The following is a 9048-nucleotide window of genomic DNA, read 5'->3' as shown; positions in this document are numbered from 1 at the left end:
AAAAGCGTAACAAAGCCTGAAATATGTAAATAAATAAATAAATAATAAAATCTTATAAATCTTATAAATATAATAATATTAAAATATTATAAAAATAATAAAATCTGAAATGTGTAAATAAAGAAAACAGGAAAATTTTGTTCATCTATTAAGACAAATGTCGTATGTAAATGTCATATCATTTTAGGAGATGACTGGGTAGATGGTGAGGTTGCTCAGTTGCTCAGTTGTACACGAGTCTAACAGGCCCTGCTCTGTGTCACCAGGTTTCTCCTGGTGCAGGCAGTGCTGTCATGCAAGTTTGCCTTTGTGCTGTTCTCGTGCTGCTCTTGTACATCCTCTGAGTGCGTGTGATGGAGTCATGCTGTCAGCTCTGCATGTCCATTTGTCTGGTCATCCTGCGACATCTCTGAGAGGGCAGATATTTGCCTTCATTTTTGCGATGTGTCTCAAATGCACCCATTTTATTTGCCAGAGGTATGGAACTATAGAGCCCTTTGATAGCTCCTGACATCTGTTACAAATCCATTCCATTTCATATTTTCATTCCATTTAGCATTTCTGAGACATTTTCTTTCAAAACCTTTGGTTGCCCGCCTGTGTGTCTCTGAGGAACATAGAGGTTTCACATCTGTATGTTCAGATGGAAATAACATTTGAGTTGAAGATTCATAGTTTGGTCTATGAGTTGCTGATTTGGTCTGTAAGATGTGGATTTTCAACAACCGAATCTTGTTTAAACTGGTAAGTGCAGCTGCCGCCCTGCCAATTTGTGACCTTATTTCCTCCTGGATATCCCCATTGGCTTGCATGCTGCTGCCAAGGTATGTAAATTGACCTATAGGTATTCCCTTGCCCTCTAAAGTAATTCTTCAGCTGGGAGTTGCTAGGCTCTCATTAGATTGACTTTAGAAAACTGATTATGAATCCCATCTGTTTGTGATTAAAACCAATTTGTTGTGATTACATGGGGAAATGTTATTACTTTTGTATCGCATAGCTATTGCCAAGGTGTAGTTAGTTTTCAAGATTTCTATCTGCTCAATGCCTGTGAATGCTCCTAGCTCTCCTGCTCTGCTACCAGCTTCATGGGAAACATGTGCAGCAACCCTAGCTGCAGTTCTTCCATCTCACTTAGTTTAGGCTAGTGGTCTTAAGGTGATGGTAGTCAAAACTATACTTGCAAAGTTATTTGCTGACTTTACTGGATTTTTTTCCTTCAACTTAAAAATAAAAGAAAGCTAGGCAAGAAAGGATAAAAAAGAAATGAAGGGAAAGAAAAGATACATTTTGCACAGTCAGGTGTGAACTATATGTAGTGTTTGGCTGAATTTTTCACTTCTGAGTATCCAATACAAATGTTTTGGTGTCTTTGGTCTGCAAAATAGCTTTTCACCCACCACCAGTTGAAAAAATACCAGTTTGCAGGCATGATCGTACCTGTGATGGGGCAGACATAGTAGTATGACAAAAAAAGATCAAACTTCCAGAAGCAAAATATTCACAAACTCCAAAACTTTGGATGAAAAACTCTTTTCCTCAGTTGCTTTTCCCTCGTTACAACAAAAGTGAGTTTGTTGAGTCTTAAATTAATATTTCATTAAAAAGTGGTTAGCTAGGGATTTACTTGGCCTGAACTGCGATTCGTTCTGGACCTTTCCCACATAGTCAGCTTGTGCACCAGATTTTTTCTGGGCAAACTTTTGATTTAGCAAGTGCAGTAACTTTCTAAAACACAGTGGTTTGCACATACTGATGCAGTGGTATGTGAAAGGATTGCATGTGGCAAGACACTCCAAAAATGCATATTTATTTTCAGGTGGTCATCTTGTCAAACTGCATGAAGAGATGAATAAGACTCCCAGGTTCATTATAATTTCATTATCACAAGTCTTATTTTATACATTCTGTTATGTTTTCTGTTCCTCGATTCTTTCACTGAATACTTAAAATATTTTGCTTACTTCTTAATACAGATTGTCCCTGTCACTTTTATAATTCTTCTTGCTCTTTCTGGATGTTTGCAGTTGCTAGTAACTAAGATACACAAAACCAACCTATTTATTCAGAATATTTCATGCTTAGATGTGTGTGTGTAGACATATATAGTACAAAATCATGTATAAAAGTTACATATTCTATGTAATTCTGTTAATGTACATAAAGTTATGCAGGCTGTGCAATGTTTTGGAAGCAGTCTTCATATAACTATTTATCCATGAGCTGGTGTTCCTGAGTGTAAGCAAAAAAGGCGGCAGTCACTCAGTGACATTACTTCAGATTCACACAGCTGGCATCCTGAACAGAATTTTGTAGAATCACAGAGTGGCTTGGTTAAAATGGACCTTAAAGCTCATCCAGTTCCAACCCCCTACCACAGGCAGAAACACCTTCCAATAGAGCAGGTTTCTCAAAGCGTCATCCAGCCTGGCCTTGAACATTGCCAGGGATGGGGAATTTGGTTCAGTAATGGGAATTTCATACACAATCTGTGCACCTGAGAAGTTAAAATTGATCTTCACATTTGCTCTGTTTTGTAGTAATTCACATTAGGCTTTTACAGTTACAGTGATGCTGGATCTGAGCCAAGACCCTCACAATTCTGCCATGTGTGTGCAAAGAAGTAAACCAACATATTCACCACTCTGAGCCTGACTACTGCTGTGTTGGTGAGACAGTGGAGGTGAAGATGACAGATAGTGCTGAGGCTTCTGCTCAGGCTGCTGCTCTGCACAGAAGCCCAGCCGGTTGGTCCTGGCAGTGACTCAGGCAGTGCCTGAGTGTGTATTATGTGGTTGTCAAGGTAACAAGATAATTGAAGTAATTACCTTTGCAAATTCTCATGTTGATATGCAGCACGTAAGCCTGCCTGTCACTGGCCAACCTGAGGCAGGCAAGCTGGAGCCATCTCTTCTGGAAACCAGAAGTGTTTTTCCACTATGAGGTGTGCATATTCTTGTTTGTTTGTTTCTTTTCTTTTTCACAGGGCACAATACTTCTTTTCCAAGAAAGTCAGTTTTAACTTGGGTACCCCTCTGAAAGTCATTGCAGATACAGCAGCTGCAAATCTGGTTCTCTCCTTGCATTTAAATAAACATTCCTGCCCTGACTGGTAACCCCCCTGTCTCTGGTTTCTGTGGTACCTGTGTAGGCAAGGCTCTTATTGCTGCTGAGCAAATGCTGATGCTATCAGCTAAATCTGCTCCAAGAGAAAATGCAGTAGAAAAACCTACCCTGTTGATAAATGCAAACCTGCAGATGTTTTGAAAATGTCCAAACCAGTAGTTTGGTAACCAAGATCACTCCAGCAAACAGCTGTGTCTAATCTCAGCCACTTATAACAAGGCACGTTTCTGCTTGTGTACAGTTGGCAAGGTTTGTTTCCCTGCATGTATGTAACCAGCAGCTCAAACCATGGCCATGGCCTCGATGGCTGGATGTCCCTCAGCAGTCCTGTGGACAGTACAGGGAAGCTTTTGTTCCATGTTTAGTACATGATGATGGATTTGTGCTGGGTGTTGCCCTGGAAGTGAATGTAGGCTTCCAAAAGTGTTAAAACAGTATAGACAGAGTTTAATGGGCCAGACTCCAAGCTCTATAAATTTAATTATTCCCATATATCCAGTGTAACTTACAGGTTGATTAAAACATGTGTGAATTGTTTCCTGTAGACTGACACTTCACAGGTGGCTTTAGACTGAAGAATGATCTGGGTTTGCTTTATGAAGTACCCTGTAATTTGTATGTATGGCCTGGAAGTTGTTTTAGAAAATCTCTGAGGCTGCTGATCTGCTGGACCTGCTGAGCTGACTGACAGTTTGGCTGGGAGACAACAGACAGGTTATCGTACTCCTTTTATGGCTTGAAGGTTGCAGAAAACGAAAACAGTATGGCCATGAAGAGAAAGCAAGAACCACCTATCCCTGCCTGTTTGAATGAAACTTAACTCCAGCCTCAGACTTTGACAAGCACTGTAATTTTAACAAGATAAGATACTCCAGAATGGTTCTGAAGACACCAAAGCGGTTCCTTGCTGATGGTAGTGCACCCATACCAATCACCTTGAAAAGGAACAGACCCTTTTGCTTCCTCATTATACCTACTCCAATGTTCCTTCACACCCAAAGGAGGAACCCACATTTCAGGGGAGGCTTATGCACATCCTATGTCTTATATGCCTATGTGCATCTGCTAATGAAGTAGAGCAACCTCCTGTGAAACTCTTATGTCACTGGTTCCCACTGAAGAGAAAGATTATAGCATTCTTGGCAAGACATCATGGAGCTAATCTTGATTGGTTTTTGGGTCAGCCCTAGCAAAGCTTCATAAACTGCTGCATTGTCCCATGCCGATAAAGATGTCAGTCAGAGCTATCACCTTCTCCCTATTTCCACTTGCCTCTTACACATGACATGTTGCAACAATGGCAGTTGCTAATATTACAAGCAGAGATAACTGATACACTCTTAAATAAAATGCCTATAAACTTGATTTTGATAATAGAAGAATAACAAAAGGTGTATGATTTCAGCAAAAGTTTACAGTGTGTGTTTCATTATCCTTGCAGCAGGGCTGTTTGCAGTCCTTGCTGGTGCTGTGCAATACCAAGACGAGAGACAATCTAATTTAGGTACTGTGATCTCCAGCAGTGGGTGTGGGGTTATTTCTAAGAGAAAGCAGCCAACACTGCCATGGCTATGTGAGGTTGTGAGGCTTAGAGTTAAACTCAGTCTGAAACCAAAGGTTTGGGATATTATTAGAAAAATTGGTATTAATCTGGCTTTGTCCTGTCACTCCACTGGTTTTCGGTCTTCATTTGTGTTCTGCTATTTGTATGGTTTGCAAGAATAAGAAATCTTGATGAAGTGCAAAGGTTATGATGACAGCATGAGTTTGCAATGTGGGATGATGTTGTTTTCTGTAAAATTAGACTAAGTAGTAAAGTCAGTTTTGAAAAGGGAGTTATAATGATCTTCAGTACTGTATTTCCCTAAGAAGAAATATAAGGAGCGTGAAGGAGGTTTTATGATTGCTCTGTGAAATTCTAAGCAATACATTCCTGGGATTTATCTGGGAAACAAGAGGAGCGTGTACTTGCCATTTGTAAATCACATTATTTGAACTCCTCATTAACATATATAACTCACTATCTGGATAATCTAGCATACTGGATACTTCCAGATAACCCAAACCAGACAGCGGGTTTGAACACAGCTTCAGTTGCTGAGGCACTTGAATTGGAAGCCTAATTCCACACCCTTTCTCTATTGCATGGCTTTTAGGTCTTAAAATCTGCTTTTAAATCTTGATTGTAGATGGCAGGAGAGGTCCACAGCATCTCATTGCACGTGTACTTAAAATTAATAACCCAACAAGCAACTGTTAAATTAAACTGGAAAGTATCATTGATGAACTGTGCATGTATTGTGGGTGAGAAAAGAGCTCATGACAGCTGTCATTTTGAAGGCTAAGTCACTGGTATCCATCCTCTGAGCTACTTATACCCTTCTGCATCTCTTTTTAAATTCCTTGATTTGCATGTGAGCTGTGTTGTGGCTAGAAATGAGAAATTTGGCAGCTAAATGGACAGGATGGCACATTATTATCCCACAGACTCATTGAACCATGTGATTTTTATTTAGTTTCCTCCTGAGTGTCCCCTTTCTCACCTGACTATGCAGGCTGGGTAGATCTCCTTCACTTGTTGTCTTTGTGAGGAGCAAAGAACATCTTTTTAGTTTTGGGTATGTGAATAGTCTCAGTAAAGTGGGTGGTGCTTTCCAAGCTCAAACATCCACCATTGGAGAGGTGCTGGAGCACTCTCATGACTTGGGGCCTCTGTCTCCACCACTTTTTAGCTATTTCTATTACCAGAAAGGCTGAAAGTCTCATTTTAGTCTGTTCTAGTAACCTCTGGATATTATAATTTTAGGAATTGTACACAAGAAGCATGAAGGCAGCTACAATCCAACTTCTGTACTTCAAATGCCCCAAAACCAAAAATCTCTATTCAAGGCATTTGAAACCAGGAGGTGGTTTGGTTTGTTGTTTTTTTTTTTTCTTTCCTCCAGATCCTAATAGAAAAAACATTCAAGCTCTCTTCAGATGTGTGCATTTTTAGATTAATATATTAATCTTTGCTATCTAAATTAATGGAATTTTTTGTATTACATAAATGTTTATATAATATAATCCTTGCCAGTGCTGGAGGTAATGGGTGTTGCCACTGTACAGTATTTTGCATTCTTTGATATTTACATTGTTTATGAACATATTGGTCAAAATTCCAAACAAGTGCATAGTCCCACTGTTGCAAGCCTAACTTTGGAGTTTTGAGCTACTTAACCACATGAAAAAGCAGCAAGGTGACAGAACCGACTTTCTTGTAGGTATTCAAAACTGAGGTCTACATAGGGTTCAGGTGTAAGCTCTGTGAAGTCCTTTCATGGCTATAGGGAATATACAAACAAGCTCAGATTTTCTACAACACATGGACAAATGCTGAACGTATGTCTGGCAACAGAATACATTTTTTCATGGTCACTTTCCTGCACTTCTGTGTACTTCCCTTTGTAAGAATCAATGGTTCAGTTCTTGCAGCACTTTTCAGACTATGTTACCTGCAATGAAATCTAAGGCCTTTAAAAATGCTGATTTTTGGTACTGATAGTGGCATATTCTAATGATCCAAGGAATAATATTGCAAATATTTTCACTGCTGTTTGAAATACTCACAATTTTATAAGCAATGCTATCAGTGGAGTCCTTCTTATTGCATCCAGCTTGCCATTCTTGCTTGCATAATGCATGGAACCCAGAAAGCATAATATTGGTGCATGTGATTTTTGTCGAAGATGCAGACCAGTGCATTACACTTCCCTTCCAAGGGAATGTGATCCTATTTTTCTTTTCCTTGATCCTTGCCCAGAATGAGATTTTTATATTTGCTGTGCCCTGCCTCAGGTCAACAGCTCCTCAGGGAAAACACAACTGAACCTCAGGCATTTCACTTTGAGTGAACCCCCAGAGTATTGCAGCTCCTTAATTTTTACTTCATTCTCTTCAGCTTAGAAAGATGGTGGAACTCTGTGTCTCAAAAGAAGAAATTTTCTCCTGAGACTGCCATTGTGCCCTTCTGAAAGTCTATGAGTTTCCCACAGCTTTCTTCACAGCAGTACCTTCAGCAGCTTTGCTGCTTGTCCCAGCTGGAAGCAGAAGCTGCCAGAGGCTCATGAAAATGAGAAATGGTCAGTGAAATATATTGTAAATCCAAACTTTCAAAACCCAATAAGGCTTAATTATGATTTCACCCAAAGTGGCTCACATAATTATTTCTCCCAGGTTTTAACGTTGTAAACCTGTCTTCTGCAGCACACATTCACATCCCTGCTGGCTGTGCCAGGAACTCACATCTAGATTTATCACTTGAGCACAAAAACATACAGTGACCCTTTAAAACTTGCCAATTGCTTGAGAGTTGAATATCGCTGCCTCAGATTAGGAGCACCCTCTAAAGTAAGTAGGGGAAGTGCAGGGAACACTGAAGAAACTGTATCTAAGACAAAACTGGCAGATTTTTAAGACTGTCTCTTCCAGGTGCTGTCAAATAGCACTTGAAGTTCTTACCTAATTTGGACCAGAAAATATATGTCATTAAAGAAAGTGAAGGGCATGTCAGAGACAATTTCCTCTTTGCGTTATGTTGTCATCCTGCCTCATTGCTCCAAATGTGATAGATGTCATCACTAATAATTCCTGCAGCCTGCAGCAGTTGGATGGACCAGCCAAACTACACATGGTTGTGAGTTCCAGTGGGAACACGGCTGGTATATTTAAGAGACTGATTTCAAATTTACATTTGTGATGAAATGTAGGAGGTGATGTTCCAAGAGGCATGTTTTGTCATTATCCTCTAGCCAAATTTAGTTGATTTTTAGTATTATTAATAAATTAACATCCTTAATTTGTAAGAACTCAGGGAAATTTGTAATTGTGCTCTGATGGTTCCTTTTCCAATTTGCCTTCTGTGGAATCCATTCTCTTTCCTGGGGATGGATGGATGGATAGATAGATACAAAAGTTGAGGAAGTTTCCCCATTTCTACTCTCTGTATTCTAGAGTTTATCATCTTACACATACCAAAAAGCTTATCTACTACTTTATTTGTGTTTCCCTCGGTTTCTGTCCACCCTTTAAAGTGGGGCTCACTTCTGCACCAGCAGCACAGCCCTTTGATTTTCAGATGAATTTGTGCTAGTAAAAGAGAAGCAGAAGGTAACTGACTACAACAGAAATTTGTGCAGTCAGTGAAAATTCAAGTCCAGCTACATTCTAGGCCTTATTTTCTCTTCATCTCAGTCCTCCGGATCATTAAGTGATGCTGACAGTTCTTCTAGAGGCATATTTTCTTGCACGAACAAACTAATCCCCTTTCTAAAGCCTATTCGCTTTTTCTTAATCATATGTGAATTTATTTTTCATGCTGCTTGGAAAAGCTCCTGTCCCTTCAAAAACTACAAGGATTTTTGTGGGTGATCTGTGTGCATGTGATTACACTTAAATGCCTCTAAAATGAAGAGGAAAAATAAAAAATGACCACTCTGAAAGTCTAAGTCTCTCCCCCTACATAACACAATGCAAGTGTAAAACTCAGTATATACATGTTCTGGGTATGTTACAGTATACTCAGTATATTGTGTGTTATGCTGTGGGGCTCATAATAGAATCATAGAACAGTTAGAATTGGAAGGGACCTTAAACATCATCTAGTAAATGCATTGGTGAAGCAGATCTCTAGGACCAGCCCCAGACCTCTGTGCCTGAAGTTCTTCCTCCCCCAGGCTTTGTGATTCTCATAAACTGCCTCCTCCCCTATGCGAGGCAGCTTTCTGAAAAAAAAACCCAGCAAACCCAGCCATCATCAACACAACTTCCTATGCTAACTCACGTATAAACAGGGACCCTATTTATACTTCCCAGCAATCTTTCCTGTTAGTAGCAGGATTACTAATTGCTGGCTTACAGCTCCTTCCTCCCTGCAGCAGTCAG

This window comes from Melopsittacus undulatus, chromosome 5 (assembly GCF_012275295.1).
Source record: "Melopsittacus undulatus isolate bMelUnd1 chromosome 5, bMelUnd1.mat.Z, whole genome shotgun sequence".
Classification (NCBI taxonomy): Eukaryota; Metazoa; Chordata; class Aves; order Psittaciformes; family Psittaculidae; genus Melopsittacus; species Melopsittacus undulatus.
This window is presented reverse-complemented; position numbering follows the sequence as displayed.